This window comes from Xenopus laevis, chromosome 1L, assembly GCF_017654675.1.
Source record: "Xenopus laevis strain J_2021 chromosome 1L, Xenopus_laevis_v10.1, whole genome shotgun sequence".
NCBI classification, from domain to species: domain Eukaryota; kingdom Metazoa; phylum Chordata; class Amphibia; order Anura; family Pipidae; genus Xenopus; species Xenopus laevis.
This window is the reverse complement of record NC_054371.1, coordinates 97,436,848-97,455,374: the sequence shown is the minus strand read 5'-3', so window position 1 is coordinate 97,455,374 and position 18,527 is coordinate 97,436,848. Positions and strand designations below refer to the sequence as shown.

The window sequence follows — 18,527 nt, the reverse complement described above, 5'->3', positions numbered from 1 at the left end:
TACTGTTTTTCACAATATATGAACTTATACCAGAAAAATCTTTCATTTTACGCATGTAAATCCAACTGATTTGGAAAGCCTCATGTCTCTCGAACGTGCCTAAACTAGATACTGTATGTATAGTTTTACGCAGATTTAGGACATCTGTACAGCAAAAACACCCAGCAGTATATTACCGAATTTTGAAAGCTGAAGGCAGAAAATGGCATACTTTAGATTCCAAGGCCACAAAATCCTGAAACAGTGGGTTTACGCCAGAAAACCATATATTTTTGGAAAGTACACAATCTGCCGATTCCAAAATGGGTAACTGTCTCTACTCCTAACTACCAAACCTCAAAGCTTGTCTGAACGTAGCGGTTTTTATATAAATGTTTCAAAATGTTGAAAAATCATTTCAAATGTTTTATTTTGCTGCTCCACATATCACACACTATATAAGATACCAAGAAAAAACACCCTGAATATGATTGCCAGGGGTCCACTGAACAGTTTGATCCCTATTGTGCATAGGTTTACCAAAGCACCTGGCATTTAGAGACCCAAATATGAAGTTGGCACATCCAAATTGTCCAGGACTTTACTTCAGCTACTGAAAAAACGACACATTGACCGCTTTCCCAAAATTGTCGGTTTTGGTGAAATACCTGAAAAAATAGTCCTGTGGTTAACTTCAGCTACTGAAAAATAAACACAAATATATGTTTACCCCGCAAAACCATATATTTTTGGAAAGGACACATTCTACCGAATCTAAAATGGGTACCCATGCCTTTCTGCTCCAAACTACTGAGTCGCAAGGCTTTCCCAAAATTGTCGGTTTTGGTGAAATAGCTCAAAATCGCTTCTAGAGAATTCACTTTTACCATCTTGTCTCCCTCATAGCATAAGGTACCAAGAAAATACATCCTAAATATAAATGCCAAGGCTCCACTGAACAGTTTGATGTGTATTGTGTATAGGATTATCAAAGTATCTGGTGTTTAGAGGCCCCAAAATGAAGTTAACACATACAAATTGTCCTGGAGGTCAGTTGAAAAAAAGCAACACATTTACTACAGTTTTTGCAGGGTAAAAACACAAAAAAAAATACATTGACCCTCCAAAACCATATATTTTTGGAAAGTACACATTCAGACGAATCCAAAGTGGGTAACCATGTATTCCTACTCCAAACTACTGAGTCGCAATGCCTTCCCAAAATTGTCGGTTTTGATGAAATAGGTGAAAATCGCCTCAAATCTTTCACTTTCTGGTATCTTATGTCTCACATAGAATAAGGTACCAAGAGAGAACATCCTAAATCTGAATGGCAGGGGCCTACTGAACACTTTGATGCCCAATATGCATAGATTTACCAAACTATGTGGCATACAGAGGCACCCAAATGACAGTAGTGTATATACATTTTTATGGCTGATGCTCTGGCTGCTGCAATATAAGCACCCAGTATGTGTATTTGCAACATGAGACCCCTAACAGTATGGGAGACCCTAGAAAACCATATATTTCTAGAAAGTACATATTCAGACGAGTCTAAAGCAGGTAATTGCATCTTTCTACTGCAAACTACCAAACTGTAAAGCATTGCTGAACGTAGTGGTGTTTATCAAATTTCTGAAAATCGCCACAAAGCTTGCATTTGCCCCATTATATGCCCCACATTTCGTAACGTATCAGAATAAAACATCCCACATATGAATGTCAGGGGTCTACTGAACACTTTGATGCCCACTATGCATAGATTTACCCAACTATGTGGTGTACACAGGCGCCCAAATGACAGTAGTGTATATAAATTTTCATGGCTGATGCTCTGGCTGCTGCAATATAAGCACCCAGTATGTGTATTTGCACCATAAGACCCCCTAACAGTATGGAGACCCTAGAAAACCATATATTTTTTAGAAAGTACACATTCTGACGAATCTAAAACAGGTAATTACATCTTTCTACTGCAAACTACCAAACTGCAAAGCTATGCTGAACATAGCGGTTATCAAATTTCTGAAAATTGTCACAAAGCTTTATTTTACCCCATTATGTGCCCCACATTTCGTAACTTAGCATAAAACATCCTAAATATGAACGACAGGGGTCTACTGAACACTTTGATGCCCAATATGCATAGATTTACTAGACTATGTGGCGCACTGAGACCCACAAATGGATATACAGTATAGTAGATAAAATTTACATAGGCAAAACAAAACACAGAACAGTGTGAAATGCAAATAAATCACTAAAATCTAATAAAACCACAAAAATCAATGCTTTTTTTTTTCACACTAGTGTAATCGGACGCCAGAATTACCGTTTGAATATTTTAGCTGGGCCAAATCGATTATACGGACAGAAACAAGTGAACAACACAAATACAGAGCTGAAAATGCAATAAAATGGCTAAAAATTCAATAAAATGGCTAAAAATGCACCAAAATACCCAAAATTGCAATATAACCACCAAAATAACATACAAAAGCTATTGCACAGTACGGTTAGCGAATACGCTATTCGGAACGGCAATAAAACATTTATTTTAACCAAAAAAGAGACGATGCGATAAGAAAAAAAAAAGCCACAAAGCCATATATGTACATATGCGTGTGCACAACGGGTAAATTGCATGTTATTTGCGCGTTTGCGCGTGTGCAAGTGTACATGGGTGCTGTGAGTGTGTGTGACCCCCTCAATCCCCAAAAATCTATGTGTGAGTGTGTGTAAGTGTGAATGTAAGTGTATATTACTGTAATAAGTGTGTGTTGGTGTGTTTTTGTGTGTGTAAATGTTACACTTACCTGGGGTAGATGCATCAGATCGATGATAAAGGGCCCCACGCAGCAGATCTCCAGCTCCAACGTTCATCAGGCAGGGGGGGGCGCGGAGCTGGGCGGAAGTGAAGTGCAGGCAGCAGCAGGACGCATAGGAACCGCGTCCCTGCTGCTGCTTTGGGGCCCCTGGGCGATCGCTAACAGCCGCTCCTCCGCTCGCAAACCCGGAAGTGCTGCAGAACGTAGAATCTACGATCTGTGGCACTTTGGTCCTTTGATCCACAGAACGTAGATTCTACGTTCTGTGGCACTTAAAGGGTTACATTATTTGAATTGATCAAAACAAATTCTCATGATTAAATCAATAACCCAATGTTTATCATGTACAGAACACCAGGATTTTGTCTAATCCTAGGGCAGTTTGGAGGATTTAGAAGACCCCCATGTCTTCCTTGACCTAAATCTAAACCCTTTGAAAATTTATAGAACTTTAAAATCAAAATGTGAAAGCTTAACATGGATGTAATTTTATTTTTCCTCAAATTTAATGAGCAAATTTGTATCTCCTGATACGTAGTCATATGCTTAAGTGTACTTATTTAAAAAAAAACAAAAAAAACAAAAAAAACATTAAAGTGAAAGCACCTAATTGGTGATTAATCACTGAAGCGATTAACTATCTAAAATCTACCTAAATGATGTGAAAAACATTTACTAGGTTTCATCACAAAGTTAAAAGTTGCCAAAACATAAAATAATACTTAGCAGGGGTGAGCATGGCAGGAGAGCTATGGCAGATTTAACAACTTAAGTCTATCAAGTTGAAGTACAGAAAGTTTAAGTACAACATATAGAGTTAGACAGTCGGACAGCAGTTGGACTGGAATCTCCAAGCAAACACTGGACATCACTGCTCATCAATTCTTCCATCAACAAGATAAGCCGGATTATACTGTCTAACTACAGTGGTGTGAAAAACTATTTGCCCCCTTCCTGATTTCTTATTCTTTTGCATGTTTGTCACACAAAATGTTTCTGATCATCAAACACATTTAACTATTAGTCAAAGATAACACAAGTAAACACAAAATGCAGTTTTTAAATGAGGGTTTTTATTATTTAGGGAGAAAAGAAATCCAAACCTGTGTGAAAAAGTAATTGCCCCCTGAACCTAATAACTGGTTGGGCCACCCTTAGCAGCAATAACTGCAATCAAGCGTTTGCGATAATTTGCAACGAGTCTTTTACAGCGCTCTGGAGGAATTTTGGCCCACTCATCTTTGCAGAATTGTTGTAATTCAGCTTTATTTGAGGGTTTTCTAGCATGAACCGCCTTTTTAAGGTCATGCCACAACATCTCAATAGGATTCAGGTCAGGACTTTGACTAGGCCACTCCAAAGTCTTCATTTTGTTTTTCTTCAGCCATTCAGAGGTGGATTTGCTGGTGTGTTTTGGGTCATTGTCCTGCTGCAGCACCCAAGATCGCTTCAGCTTGAGTTGACGAACAGATGGCCGGACATTCTCCTTCAGGATTTTTTGGTAGACAGTAGAATTCATGGTTCCATCTATCACAGCAAGTCTTCCAGGTCCTGAAGCAGCAAAACAACCCCAGACCATCACACTACCACCACCATATTTTACTGTTGGTATGATGTTCTTTTTCTGAAATGCGGTGTTACTTTTACGCCAGATGTAACGGGACGCGCACCTTCCAAAAAGTTCAACTTTTGTCTCGTCGGCCCACAAGGTATTTTCCCAAAAGTCTTGGCAATCATAGAGATGTTTTTTTAGCAAAATTGAGACGAGCCTTAATGTTCTTTATGCTTAAAAGTGGTTTGCGCCTTGGAAATCTGCCATGCAGGCCATTTTTGCCCAGTCTCTTTCTTATGGTGGAGTTGTGAACACTGACCTTAATTGAGGCAAGTGAGGCCTGCAGTTCTTTAGATGTTGTCCTGGGGTCTTTTGTGGCCTCTCGGATGAGTTTGTCTCTGCGCTCTTGGGGTAATTTTGGTCGGCCGGCCACTCCTGGGAAGGTTCACCACTGTTCCATGTTTTTGCCATTTGTGGATAATGGCTCTCACTGTGGTTCGCTGGAGTCCCAAAGCTTTAGAAATGGCTTTATAACCTTTGAAATTGAACTCAGGTGTGATAAACCACAGTTAAGTTATTTTTTAACAAGGGGGGCAATCACTTTTTCACACAGGCCCATGTAGATTTGGAGTTTTTTTTCTCCCTTAATAACGTAAACCTTCATTTAAAAACTGCATTTTGTGTTCAATTATGTTATCTTTGACTAATAGTTAAGGGTTTTTGATGAACAGAAACATTTAAGTGTGACAAACATGCAAAAGAATAAGAAATCAGGAAGGGGGCAAATAGTTTTTCACACCACTGTATGTTTAATTTGATTGCCTTCTTTTTCTCTCTACTCTAAACTTCTGCATATATCCTCTGCACTCCAACATCCATCAAACTATCCTGAAATTGAAATCTCCTCTTCACTGCTCCCATCACCCTCTCTCAATCTAAGCACACTATCTTGTATTGTTAAATCTATTATCCCCTCTCATCCCATCAAACAATACAATGCTCACACTGTCAAATCTACGTCACACCTTGTCTCACTCTCATTATTACTGTTACTTGCAGCTGGGGATATCTCCCCAAACCATGGTCCAACTCACTCATTTGTACCCTCACTTATTCCTACTCTCAGGCATTCAACAAGGTGCACCCTCCCTGCCTTTCTCATGTGCCCTCTGGAATGCACGGTCAATCTGCAATAAACAGCAGTCCATGACCTCTTTATAGCTAAATCCCTTCACCTTCTTGCAATCACTGAAACATGGCTCTCCCCCTCAGACACCGCTTCATCTGCTGCCCTCTGCTATGGAGGCTTCTCACTTAGTCACACTCCTAGACCGGATGGCCGTCATGGCGGTGGGGTGGGATTTCGTCTCTCCCCCAAATGTAGGTTGCAAAATCTAACTACACCGACTTCTCTCTCCTTCACTTCTTTTGAAGTCCACAGCATACGTTTGTTTTCTCCAATCTCTCTGCGTGTTGCGGTCATATCGCCCTCCTGGTCCCTACTCCACCTTCTTGGATCACTTTGCTGCCTGGCTTCCATACTTTCTCTCCAGTGAGACACCTGCTCTCCCCATTGACAACTCTGCTTCTGCTGCCACCTCTAAACTTCTCTCTCTAACAGCTTCATTTGGTCTGTCTCAGTGGACCGACTCACCTACCCACATCGAGGGTCATGCTCTTGACCTTATATTCTGCCACTCATGCTGCCCATCCAACTTAATTAACTCTCCCTACCCTCTGTCTGACCATCATCTACTCTCCTTGCAGATACTGCTTTCATCTGCACCTTCACAACCATCTCTCTCTACCCACACGTACAGAAACCTTAATGCCTTTGAACCACAACAATTATCAACAGTATCAGCACAATCCATATCTCATATTAATACTCTCTCCTGTCCCAATATGGCAGCTTCTCTCTATAACGATGCCCTTTCAACAGCACTTGACTCCCTTGCACCTTCTACCACCCGTCACAGCTAAATCCCAACCCTGACACACTAGTGTAACTCGGTACCTCAGAAGATGTAGTAGATCAGCTGAGCGACGGTGGAGAAAGTCACGAACTGATCCTGACTTCATCCACTTCAAATTCATGCTCTCGTGTTATAACGTAGCTCTATCATTAGCCAAAGAACAATACTTCTCTTATCTAATATCTACTATGTCCTCCAAACCACAGCAGCTGTTTGCCACATTTAACTCACTCCTATGTCCCCCTCCACCTATTAATGTTACCGCCCAAGACCTTGCTCATTTCTTTAATGAGAAAATCGATCTCATTAGGCTGGGCATACCGTCCGACAACAATCTCAGACCAACATGCAGTTCAGAATCAACTAAAACACTGATTCAGTCTCATCATCTCCCGCCTTGATTACTGCAATTTACTCCTCACAGGTATTCCAACAAGTCACCTTTCACAACTCCAATCTGTTCTAAACGCGGCTTCTAGACTCATTCATCAGCTGCTCCCATATGCATGTCCCTTCACTGGCTCCCAAACTCTTCTAGAATCAAATTCAAATTACTTACACTCACATTCAAGGCCCTTAATAATGAAACCCCTCCCTATATTTCATCTCTAATCTCCAAATACACTCCTTCACGAAACCTACGCTCTGCTTCTGATCTTCGCCTCACTTCTCCTCTGATCACTTCTGCCCATTCTCGTCTACAAGACTTCTCTCGGGCTTCTGCTTTTCTCTGGAACTCTCTGCCACAAGCTTTCAGACTTCCTCCTTCTTTCCAAACTTTCAAGCGCTCCTTAAAGACCCATCTGTTTAAAAAGGCTTATTCCATGTACCTTAATCATTGCTGTATCAAAAATGACAAAGTGTTTATATAATCCTAATGTCTCAATTGTACCCTAACCTTTTAGTTTGTAAACTCTAATCTCTAGGTCCTTCTAACCCTATTGTACTCCGTAATCCTTGTTTGTTATCCACCATTTATTCCGTTTGCTATAACTGCAGTAAAGCACTGCGTATCTCGACAGCGCTATATAAATAAATGATGATGAGGATATTTCAAAAACATCCACCCCTTCGGCAACTGCTGTGATGAAACTTAGCAATCTTTTTCACATCATTGTTAGTTAGCTTTTAAATTGTAAATTGGTTCAGTGATTAATCACCAATTAGGTGACCTGACTTCCTATTTAATGTTTTTTTGAATAAGTACACTTTAGCCTATGGTTATGTATTTGTAGATCTGAAATGAGTCAGGCCATCCCTGATTTCAACGGTGTGAAATAAAGACTTGTTTAATCCCTAAGCGTGGTGTACCAGAGTGCCTGCTGATTCTGCATTTCCAAAAGATTCTCCTGCCCAAAGCTAAAGGTCTGGGAGCTTTAGCACCAGGGCCACAGAGATATGCCGGGGAGTCATCTTTTTGTAGGGTATCAGAGAAATCCTTCTCCTGTTTCTGTCTACATCATCCAGCCAAGTTACAGGCTGGAGAGCCGTCCGATTGGCTGGGCGCCCCAGTGCATCCTTGAGAAAGAGGGAGTGCCTGACTTTGGAGCCTTTTGTACATAGTAAGTAATTGTTACTTTTTACCCAAACTCCATAATATATTTCAAATTATGACCAAAAGTCAAAACTTTGGATGAATATAGAAGCCTTCACAAAATATAATAAATATTGGCACATACATAAAAATTGGTACCTTGCTGTAGCAAGCGGTCTTCATTATTTGTTTTGTATTGTTTCTTTTTCTTCTGGTTCTTTCTAGTATTAAAATGGGGGTCACTGACCCCATCTAAAAAACAAATGCTCTGTAAAGTAAAGCTACAAATGTATTGTCATTGCTAGTTTTTATTACTCATCTTTCTATTCAGGCCTTGCCTTTTCATATTTCAGTCTCTTAATCAAATAAGTACATGGTTACTAGGAGAATTTGGACTCTAGCAACCAGATTGCTGTAATGAAAACCAATTGCAAATGGTCTCAAACTATCACTGTGGTGCTAACAACCTGAACTATGAAAAAGGCAGAAACTTGCCACTGCTGCCTGTAGCTGCCAAAGCCCGCTTCTGAAGAGGCCATAACATCTAACTTCGAAAACTTAGAAAAAGTATGCAAGGATGACCAAGTGGCTGCCTTGAAAACTGCTTCTGTGGAAGCTTGATTGTGAAGGGCCCAAGAAGTACCAACTTTCCTGGTGGAGCGAGCCTTTATTTTAAATGGAACTTCTTGGCCCATGGACTTATAAGCCTCAAGTATCGCCAAAAACTATCCATCTAGCTAATGAGCATTTGGATGCCTGTTATGCCCTTCTTATTATTGCCAAATAGAACAAAGGGGGCCTCTGTCTGAATTCTGCGATTCTGTGAATTTAATACTTTAGTGCCTGTACAGTATCCAGTGTGCAGTTGCTGCTCTCTGATTTGTTGGTTTAGGGCAGAGAGATGGTAATAGAATCTCTTCACTGATGTGAAACTCCGAAGTGACTTTTGGTAGGTGTGATGTAATTGTTCTAAGAACAACCTTACCATGGTGGAATGTCACCCAAGGTTGTTTGTAAGACAGCGCAGCTAGATCGGATACCCTTCTGGCCAAGCAGATGTTCAGGAGGAATGACACTTTCCAAGATAGAAATTTGAGGTCAACAGAACCTAGGGGTATGAATGGGGGCCCTGTAGAGCCCTGATGACCAGATTAAGATTCCATGGAGGAACCGGGTCCTCCAGTGGTGGCTTTATTCTTGAAAGAATAGCTTAATTTTGGGTAGACGCGCCCATTGCTTGCGCAGCCGAGCTGATAGAGCAGATATCTGTACCTTCAATGGTAATGTGCTATTTATATTCAATTTTGAAATCTGACATGGGACTAGACATTTTGTCAATTTCCCAGCTGCCCGTGGTCATGTGACTTGTGCCTGCACTTTAGGAGAGAAATGCTTTCTGGCAGGCTGCTGTTTTCCTTCTCAATGTAACTGAATGCGTCTCCGTGAGACATGGGTTTTTACTGTGTGTTGTTCTTAGATCTACCAGGCAGGTATTAGGGAGCGGTTATCTGGTTACCTTCCCATTGTTCTTTTGTTTGGCTGCTGGTGGGGAAAAGGGAGGGGGTGATATCACTCCAACTTGCAGTACAGCAGTAAAGAGTGATTGACTTGGGGCAGCTGGGAAATTGACAATATGTCTAGCCCCATGTTCTCATTAACAAACCCTCAGTTACTTCACAAAACATACTTCGGGAGGCGCACAAGGCTGTTATTAGGGGAACGTGTATAGCCTTTTACTCTTCACTAAAGAAAAACAAAACAAATTACGGTAGCCTTACAAAGAGGGGTAAAGAGACAGGCAAGTTACCCAACCATTCACAATCTCAAATTATTTCCCTGTGAAATGCATTACAAGACAGATGCAGATAAACTACTAGGCTCATACAGACAAATATATTATGAGAAGGCCAATACAGCTCACACACTGTTGGCAAATAAACTTTGAACAAACAGGCCCTCCAAACTCCACAAATTATTCATACACCCCAAGGCCTAGTTAGCTCACCACGGGTTATTGCCAAAGCATTCCAACAATATTATACTCCGTTATATAATCTATTTCCCACAGCTGACAGAACAACTAAAAAACAAAATGAATTTCTTCTAAAAACTATGTAACGGTACGAGGCAGGGCTGTCCCCTATCCCCACTGCTATTTGCCTTATGTATTGAACCACTAGCTGCAGCTATTTCGACATTCCCCCGAAGTATATGGTATAAAAAGTAGGAAAGGAGGTATATAAAATATGACTATATGCGGACAATATCTTGTTAACACTCACTTCCCCACAAACCTCTTTGCCAAACCTTCATCAGATCTTAGGAGATTATGGAAATATCTCTGAATACAAAATGAATCATGATAAATCTGAGGCACTCCCACTTCACATCACAGGGCCAAATTTAAAAGTACTGCAGATCAATTTCCCTTACCACTGGCCTTCGAACTACAACTAGTATCTGGGCATTATGCTCACAACAGATTACAATACTTTATATATACAGATATATAAACAGAACTATGTTCCCGTCCTAATAACTTTAAAACGAGGTCTCCAAACATGGCGTACTTATAATTTATCATGGCTGGGCAGAATAGCTGCAACAAAGATGAATCTTCTCCCCTGAATTCTATCTTTCTTTGATACACTTCCATTAGTGGTACCAAAAACAGCACTGGACAAACTACAAGCAGCTATACTGAATTTTATATGGGCAGGTAAAAGGCACCGCATATCCCAAAAAACGCTGGTCATCAAACACAGAGGACTGGCAGTCCTAAGCCTAATGAATTATTATAAAGCTGCACAACTCAATGGACTGGGTAGAACACTGAGAATAAATAATTACTACGTGGGCCCAACTGGAATCATACAGCAATACCCCACACCTGGCATATTTATGGACTAAAACTCCCATGCTATCCTACTCTACTGAGTCCGACATTTTATACATTGACACTGTGGCAACAATAGTGAAACATAAAATGTTACCAAAAACACTTCCATTGATGCCTTTATGGGGAAATTCAGATTTGCCAGCAAGCTTGGAACATACAAACATTTTGTCCAACTTGACCAACAATTTATTTCAGCTATATAAAGTATTTCACCCACTCATAGGAACATAAAGAGTTAACAAAACTAAGACACAGGAACATCTCAAGGTTTCGTTATCTTAAACTGAGACATTTCATTCTCACACTCCTTCCTAAAGGTATACTCCCTGCTATTGATCCACTTTCAACACTTTGCCGTGTGGCCTACACACAAAAAGGATTAACATTCAGATGGTACTATTTGTTGAACTCAATTGATTTAGAAATACACCCACATGCCTATAAGAGGAAATGGGAAAATGACCTTCAACGAAAAATAGACTTGCCCAGATGGCAGAGAATGTGTGTGAGAACAAGACCAAAAGCCCAATATGTACAGTTATCAAAGAAAATATCTATAAGCTGCAAATGCGGTGGTATCACACACCAACCAGCACTGTTAAAATTATTTCCTCAGAACACCTCCCCTACCTGTTGGAGATGTGGTCATGGGGAAGTAACCATTTTTCACATATTCTGTACATGCCCAACAACATTTTGGGACTTGGTAAGTAAATGGTTAAACAATGTACTATTGGCAGAAATAGCCAAAGACCCACTAGAGGATAAGATTCCCAAGATTAAAAAGATTAGAAAATTCCATCTTATCAGCAGCGAGATTTTGTATAGCAAGCAAATGGAAAGACATCTCCACCAACAGAACAAGAATTACTGAACTCGATACATAAGGATGGACTTTCCAACGGCCTTACGAAATGACACAGTGGACCAATTCAACAACATATGGAACAATTGGGATGTAAACCAGGAAGTAATCTCCAATTGAAATGCTATTTTACCCCTACTAATACATTATCAACTTAATTTATATAAAAAAGTAAAACCATCCCCCGCTAATGCAATGTCTCATTTCTAGAATTTTGGGTCTCATTTGTGTGCATAGCCATATAAGGTTGCCAGTTAAATGTCTCACTAATTTCACAATTTATTTAAAGGGACATATAAGGTTACAAGTTTAAGACAGCAAAGTACTGCCAATAGGAGTTGTGAACACTGAAAGCTGTATACTTAAAAAAAAAATCTGTTTAATAAAAATAGTTTGGAAAAAAAATAAAATACTTGAAAAAGTTGCACATAATTATTTGTGCATACAGCCTATGAAAAATTAGAGGGAACATTGATGTAGCATTAAAGAGCATTTTTGACTGGTTCAATGACCCCCATTTGAAAGCTGGAAAGAGTCAGAAGAAGACAATTCAACTATACAAAATAATGAGACCAATTAAGTTGTTTAGCATTGTCCATTCTATCACAGCAGTTTTCCAGCATACTTGTACATGTAAAGCCTTATCTTCATAGGGTTCACACAACAAAGTATGTTCACCTCCACTTCAGGTATACAAGAATTGCAGCACTCCACTTCCGCGTTAAAACTGCCTTTATTTCACATGTAGCATATCGACATTTCAGACCCAGGTGGTACTTTTCCAAGCTGACAAAGGGACCACCTGGGTCAGAAACATTGCTATGCTACATGTGAAATAAAGGTGGTTTTAACGCAGAATTGTCCGTTCTATAACAAACTAAAAGATAAACCATCCCTTTAAGTACATAACATAAGACATTTTATCACTGCCAAAGCTCAGCAAAGTTAAAGCTATATGAAGATGGGTGTCTGCTTTTGGAAACAAACCAAAAACTGGCACTACCCTATTGGCCATTCAAGCCTATATCTCCAACATGAATGATGATACTGTTCAAGTTTGGGTTGTGGCTTTTTATTTTATTATAGAAACAACAAACATTCCTTAAACCTAAATTTTAAACAAAAGACAAAAATGAAAACACTAAGGTTATATGTATAAGGTTATTGTTATATGTTTTTATTGTTCCTAAAAACATAATTAGCTTCTGCCAGACCCTTATTCATAGAAGCTGTCCTGATTATGGCACTTTCAGCTGCATGTGACTTTTGGTGTGGCTATCACTAACTCAGTCTCATATATGTTGCACACAGGCTAGACTAGAACAGCACCCCAAAGACCAACCAACACCCACAAAATGCATACAAAGAACTTCCTACTACCAATCTCAGGATTTGAGAGAGATCTTAATTTGTTATAAAACCAAAACACTTTATTCTACAGGCACAAAAAGACTTAATTGGCCCTAATTATTTTCCTTGGAGTGAGTACTTTGACTGGACTGGAGACCAGTACACTGAAGTGATTGCAGCAGTGGGAAATGTGCCCCATTTGAGGGAGAACACGGAATACTGGCATGTAAGCTTCTTTGTACTTAATTGGCATACACAGACTGGCCTTTTCATTCAGCATGCAAAGGGCTAAGGCACACAGTTACACTTGATTTGGGTCGTTTAGAGCAGTAATGTCCAACTTCTGTGGTACAGAGAGCTGGAATTTTTCTGGCCTACGTGGTGGAGGGTGGATAATGGAAGTCAGTATCGACCATTCCCCCTTTTAAACCACACCCATGTTAACAGAAGAACGTTTAGGACCATATCCACATTAATGGTGGTTAACACCAAATAACCAAATGGTTGGTGCTCACTGCAGGGAATCCATATGCCTCCTCCCCTGTGGAGAACAGAGCAACCCCCAGCACATGATTCAACACCTAAGGGCCCCTAACAAGTCTCCAAATGCTTAAAAAAAAAGCCCAGAACAAGGCTCACACACCAGGTAGTGTAGGGCAGGCAGACTATGGCACATGCAAGCAGCATAGGGCAGGCAGAGCATGGCGTGCACACAATGAGCATAGGGCAGGCAGAGCATGGCCCACACAATGAGCATAGGGCAGGCAGAGCATGGCCCAATGAGCATAGGGCAGGCAGAGCATGGCCCAATGAGCATAGGGCAGGCAGAGCATGGCCCAATGAGCATAGGGCAGGCAGAGCATGGCCCAATGAGCATAGGGCAGGCAGAGCATGGCCCAATGAGCATAGGGCAGGCAGAGCATGGCCCAATGAGCATAGGGCAGGCAGAGCATGGCCCACAATGAGCATAGGGCAGGCAGAGCATGGCCCACAATGAGCATAGGGCAGGCAGAGCATGGCCCACAATGAGCATAGGGCAGGCAGAGCATGGCCCACAATGAGCATAGGGCAGGCAGAGCATGGCCCACAATGAGCATAGGGCAGGCAGAGCATGGCCCAATGAGCATAGGGCAGGCAGAGCATGGCCCAATGAGCATAGGGCAGGCAGAGCATGGCCCAATGAGCATAGGGCAGGCAGAGCATGGCCCAATGAGCATAGGGCAGGCAGAGCATGGCCCAATGAGCATAGGGCAGGCAGAACATGTCCCAATGAGCATAGAGCAGGCAGAGCATGGCACACACAATGAGCATAGGGAAGGGAGAATACAGCAGGAGACAGGGAAATTTATCAGGATCACGCTAAGATTAACAGTTCATCCTGTGCTACATACAGTGACAATGCTAGTGCCTTTTGTATGAGCTGTGAACAGGTGAACAATTGGCACTAAAACAGAATTTATAAATTTTTCTACAGTATTTGGTTCCCATGGCAGTGGGAAAGCAGCTTGCACCAGACGTTAAAAAACACAGGTATAATGGAAGCAATTTGACCGATTGTATTTAACAGGTGGCTCAAAAATCTGAGGTGTAAACAGTAGAGGGCGTTAAGGGATGTGAACAATGCAGGGGGATTACAGGCATGAACAATACAGGGGATTACATGCTGAATGAGGTTTAAACAATGCAGGGCCAGTTAATCTCGGTATTGATACTTTTTAAAGTTTACACAAAGGTAAACAGTCACAGCAGGCCGACTTTCATGTGGGGGTCACACAAGGGGGGTCTCGGGCTGCCGCCAGTTGGACAGCCCTGGTTTAGAGCATCAAAGAAAATTAATATACATACATACATTCTGCCTACGGACTCCTGGAGAAAAGGGGATTTGCAATACTCCCCGATAAATCTGAGAAGGATTTATCTCCGTCCCGTCACAGCAACACAGGGACAGATGGGTTAATGCATACTTCCCTCTAGGAGTTAGGGTGGCTTCAAGAAGTGAACTGGTGATGTTCCAAACCCACTGATCCTCCCATTCCCTGCATTAATCCCGCCCCTGTCAGTTTCATAGCTGTAAATACGCGATATCAGTAAATTTACAGTGGGGCTCACTGTGCTGCTATGACAGGACTGAGTAAAGGATTTAAGGGTATTTCAAATCCCTTTTTCTCCAGTAGTGCTTAGGCAGCACAGGGACAGATGGGTTAGTCCCATAGCAGAGAGAAAAGAGGGTTGGCAGAAGAATAATAAAACACATACATCAGAACAGAGATAGCAAAATGTTAGTCGATGGAACTGCTCTAACATGGCAGTAACTGGCAGAAATAAAATCACCCTATAACTGTCTAAAGAACTTTGTGAAAATGCTGCTCCTGTTGAGGAGAAAACTTTGAACTTTTAGTACTTTGTGAAAAGTGATGGCCACTTTGCATAGCTGTTCCGCTGATGTGTCGATAGATAAGGCCAAAACATGCCCATTGCTCTTGTCGAGGAAACAGTGACCTTGAAGGGAGCAGTCCAACCCTTAAAGGAGAAAGAAACCCTTGCTACTAAAATCCCCTACCCCAAATAGACCCCCCCCTTCTCCCCCCAGCCTAGGTGGTACCTTTGCTTAACGCCCCTAACCCTTTACTTACCCCTCGGGCAGATTCTGTCCAGCGGAGTTCCTTGCAGCCATCTTCTCTTCTGTAATCTTCGGGTCTTCTTCTAGCACTTTGGCAATGTCCGTGACTTTCGGCGCATGCACAGTTGTTGTGAAACAGAAAATTGCTTTAATTGTGCATGTGTCGATATAGCACTTCCCGAAGATTACCAAAGAGAAGAAGATGGCATTTAGCAAAGGTACCACCTAGGCGGGGGGGGGGGGGGGGGGGGCAGGGATTTTAGTAGCAAGAGTTTACTTCTCCTTTAAGTTGGTACGCTTTTGTCATGAGAAGCTTAATCAAACTGGCAATGGAGTGTTTGGATGACTTGGTTCCTTTGCACAATGACCTGCATAGGATGAAGAGAGTCTGACCTCCTAAATTCCTCTCCAATAGAGTGTAGGATTCACCATCTCAGTTCAATCACAAATACTTCCGTCCAATGAAGCAGATTAATACAAATATAGTTCCTAAATTCCTGTGTATGTATAACTTCAGTGCGCGCACCACATGCAAGTGTTAGGTCCATGGTTGGCTTTGGGCAGAGGGATGGTAGTACAAATTCCTGGTTGATATATGGAAGGACAAATGCACTTTCAGCAAAACCGTTGGTAATGTTCAAAGGACCATCTGGTCTTTGTGGAATACACAGAAAGATGGAGGCAGTGCATGTGAAATGAGTGTATAGAACCACCTCTATGGCGGCAGCCAAAGAGGTGAATGCTCTTCCTTGCCGTTAGTTGTCTTTGGGTAATGGCATGAGATACGGCTGACTTAAATGTTTGTCTTTTGGTCTGTGAGGGGCACCTTTGTGTGTTCTGGAGTTGAACTGCATCCCTAGGAAAACAATCCTCTGGGATGGGGTTACAGCACTCTTTGTAGTTTATTAACCATCCGTGGGCTGTGAAGATTTGGAGACATTTGAGGATATTGTTGGTTGCCGTTTTGAAAGATGGTTCTCACTAGGAGATCGAGGTAAGGCAGAATGTATAGATGTTGCAGTCTCATGTGGGCTAGTAGAGCTGCCATGACCTTTGTAAATACTCTGTGCCTTGGTAATGCCGAACGGCAATGCTTGGAATTGGTAGTGGCCACAGAGGACTGTAAAACGCAGGAATTGTTGAGGTTCCTTGTGTATGGGTATGTGCAGGTAGGCACTAGTGAGGTCTATGCATGTGAAGAGCGCCTTTTTCTACAATGTTGATGATGGGAAGGCCAATTTGGTTTTTTGGAGGAATGAAAGTTTGGAAGTGATTGGGCATGAGTTCTTATTCTGGGCGTTCTGCGTCCGAAATTTGTGGTACAAAAGGACTGCTTTTGTGATGTAAGGTCTGTTTGGTTTTCTTATACTGTGGAAGGAAGTTGAGCTTTGCCCCTGCAATTTTGGAAATTAGGGATTCTAGCTCAGGGCACAATAATGTGCCTTTGAATGGCAGTGCCACAAAGTTTTTTTGGAAGCTGTGTAGGCATTCCAGGTTTTCATCCATAAGGATCATTTTGCTGCTATGGACAGGGCCTAATATCTAGCTAACAAATGGAGTGCGTCCATAGAGGAGTCAGAGAACGTGTACTGTACTGGTGACTTTAGAGAAGTGGGAGTGCATGTATAAGTCTGGGTTGTCTGTTGCCGCTAAAGCTTCCTCCAGCCAGAGGACCAACGTGCGGGTGACAAGCTGAGGCCACTGTAGATTTGAAGGCTGGTGTAGTACACGAGAAAATGTGTTTTAGTAGATTCTCTGCTTTTCAGTCCATTGGATCTTTAAATGATGTTCCATCTTCCAGGGGGATGGTAGTTCATGTGGCTAGTTGCGACTGGTGCGTCTACCTTAGGAATGGGGTCCCACTTTTCCCTTTGGGATTGCTCAATGGGGTATAATGTATTTAATCTTGTTTTTTGAAAACCTTCTGTCAGGGGTTGTCCATTCTTTCTAAATGGCTTCGGTAATTATGTTGTGCACTGTAAAGTTACTTTGTTTCTTACGCATCGAAACAAACAGCTTATCAGATGTTTGGAGTTCCTTTTCTTCCTCCTGAATACCTAAGGAATGGAACATGCAGTCAAAAGTGCATCGAGTGCCTAGTTTTCAATGTGTGTGAGCGTTCTGTGGCTGGCGATTGTTCTGAACCTTCTTCCTAGTCACTCTGCATCCTGAAGAATTCCTTCCTCCTCTGAAGAAATGTCCTGCGTGTGATCTGGCTGGCCTGGTGGTGGGCCCAAAGGTAACTACGGACATGGTTACCTTGTCCTAGGGTTGCTGGGTTGTATTTATGGTGCGTAGCTTATGGAGACAGTCATACCTAAGATTGTTGACTTGAAGGCCTGGAGCCAGTCAGGCATCTGTGGGTTACTGGAACAGCCATGTTAAGCAGATTGATCAGTAGGTAGTATCAGGAAGTGACCATCTGAAGGTAATCCTGCTGCAGACTTGATCCACTGCTGTAGTGCGAGTGTTCGTCAAAAGCGGACGCATGCTTACACAAATAGCATGGAAAAAAAAAAAAAAAAAAAAAAAGGCGTGCAGAGAAGGGAAAAAAAAAAAAAAACTTGCCATGCCTTTATGAGACCCTGGTAGTGCTAAGGCATACCTTCACTCGTGGTAGTAGCACCACAGCAAGCTGTAAACAGAAGATGGGCGCAAGACCAAGCTGAAGCATACCTAAATTGACCCCTGCATGTCTGTATGGTGTCCTCTGGTAAACTTAGCAGTGTTGTCTGGCAAAGAACGACAGCACCCACATGTCACTTTAGCAGTCCCCTGAATCCAGCCGTGGTACATAAAAAAAATACCATCAATAAAATAAGTAATGTATGGAGAACAAAGCTCTCATATCCTACCTCCTATGAGCAGGATAGCAAATAACAGATAGGGTAGAGGTTAATCCCGGGAAGGGGAGAAGCAGT

The 18,527-nt window shown here is 41.8% G+C and overlaps 1 protein-coding gene across 1 annotated transcript in view; it reads right to left on the bottom strand.

Annotated features, from left to right (window-relative positions):
* Window positions 1-18,527, bottom strand: part of uhrf1.L (ubiquitin-like with PHD and ring finger domains 1 L homeolog) — a gene marked incomplete at its 5' end in the record, with an annotated part of 70,706 nt that overhangs the window by 17,026 nt on the left and 35,153 nt on the right. The window lies entirely within an intron of this gene.